This window comes from Mastomys coucha, unplaced genomic scaffold (assembly GCF_008632895.1).
Source record: "Mastomys coucha isolate ucsf_1 unplaced genomic scaffold, UCSF_Mcou_1 pScaffold3, whole genome shotgun sequence".
Classification (NCBI taxonomy): Eukaryota; Metazoa; Chordata; class Mammalia; order Rodentia; family Muridae; genus Mastomys; species Mastomys coucha.
Window position 1 is genome coordinate 61,200,213 of NW_022196909.1, and position 2,167 is coordinate 61,202,379.

Genomic DNA, 2,167 nt, shown 5'->3' on the forward strand with positions numbered 1-2,167 from the left:
AAAAAAAAAAAAGAATCAAAATTGGGATCATATGTTGGAGAGGTGGCTCAGTGGTCAAGAGCACCAGCTGCTCTTGGAGAGGATCTGGGTTTGGTTCCCAGCACCCATATGCCAGCTCACAACCATCTGCCACAACCACTTATGAGGCATACATTCTTCTGGTCTCTGTAGGCATCAGGCACACATGTGGTCCACCGACATACATGCAGGCGTAATGCCCATGCACATACAAAAAATCTTTTTTTAAAAAAATGGTGCCGGGCAGTGGTGGCATACTCCTTTAATCCCAGCACTTGGGAGGCAGAGGCAGGTGGACTTCTGAGTTCAAGGCCAGTCTGGTCTACAAAGTGAGTTCCAGGACAGCCAGGGCTACACAGAGAAACCCTGTCTCAGAGGAAAAAAAAATGGATTCATCGGTGTAGGGATGTAGCAAACTTTATAGAGTACTTGCTTATCCCGCCCCCCCCCCCCACCAGGCATAGTGGTATATACTTGCAACCTCAGGGCGCTGGAGGTGGAAGCAAGAGTATTAGGGTAAAATGTTCAAGGTTATCTTTGGCTACATATTGAATTAGAGGCCAGCCTGGAGGATATGAGGCCCTAAACTAACAATAAAAATTCATAGATGTGTTTTATTTCAATCATATAACATTTATTTTGTGTTTAAGAAATTACATTATTACATTTGTGTGTGTTCAGCTGTGCATGTATGCACATCATACATACAGGAGTTGGCTCCATATGGTGGCTCACAGTTCCAAGAGAGAGCCAATGGTTGCTTCTGGCCTCCTTGGGCACCAGGCACACACAAAGTACACAGACAGATATACATACAAACACCCATACACCCATACACCCACACCCACAATTTAAATCATGGACTGGAAAGGGCTCAGTGGTTACAAGTACTCACTGCCTTCCTAGAGGGTCTGAGTTGGGTTCCCAGCCCCTGTGATGGGTGGCTGACTAGCTACAAGGAATTTAGCATCCTCTTCAGGAGTCTGCATTCACAGGTACACAGACACAGACATAGGCACACCATGCACACAATTAAAAATAATCCAAGTAAATCTTGACTCTTATTTTTATTTCCTGTGCACTGGCATTTTGCCTGCATGTGTGTGTGTGTGTGTGTTAGATCCTCTGGGCCTGGTGTTACAGACAGTTGTGAACTGCCATGTGGGTACTGGGAATTGAACCCAATTGTAAGAGCAGCCAGTGACTGCTGGGCCATCTCTCCAATCTGAGGAAGCAAATCTTTAAAAGTTATTGACATGGAGCTGGAGAGACAGCTCAGAAGTTAAGAGCACTGGCTGCTCTCTGAGAGGAGCTAGGTTCAATTCCCAGCCCCCACATAGAAGCCAACAGACGCCAGTAATGCAACTCCAGAGGGAGCCAATGCCATTTTCTGGCCTCTAAGCGCTGTGTACACACAAGCAGGCCACACATCCATATACGAAAAATAAACTTAAATTTAAAAGTGCCTTAAATGCCAGCACTTGGCAAGGAGGAGCAAGAGGCAAGTGAGTCCGTGTGAGTTTGAGGCCAGTCTGATCTACACAACATGTTTTAGGACAGCTAAACTATATAACAGAGACTGTGTCCAAAGATCAAGGCACAGCATCCTTCATGCTGAGGTAGGCCTTAGTTGTGATGGCAGGCTACACAGGGAACTGACAGGAAATCGTGAGCCACAGAGCCCAGGAAAATTCTGGAACGCCACGCCACAAACACTTAGCAGTGCTGAGTGCTAGACGAGGTTTAGGATGATAAGAAGTACCTTATACTTTCTGTAGGTGCCTACCTACTATTGGACGTTTTGATGACCAGAATTACACTTTGATGTATTTGTTTTTCTCTTCTACTGAAGCAAAACTGAAGAAACCAGGCAGAGCTGAGGTAAATGGATTTTGCTGCTGGCTGTCCTGAAAACCAGGTGGTTAAGATTTGAATTGGAGCCGGGTGGTGGTGGCGCACACCATTAATCCCAGCACTTAGGAGGCAGAGGCAGGCAGATTTCTGAGTTCAAGGCCAGCCTGGTCTACAGAGTGAGTTCCAGGACAGCCAGGGCTACACAGAGAAACCCTGTCTCTAAAAACCAAAAAAGATTTGAATTGGGCATGGCTGCACATGCTTGCTTTCCTAGCACTTGGGAGGTAGAGGCAGG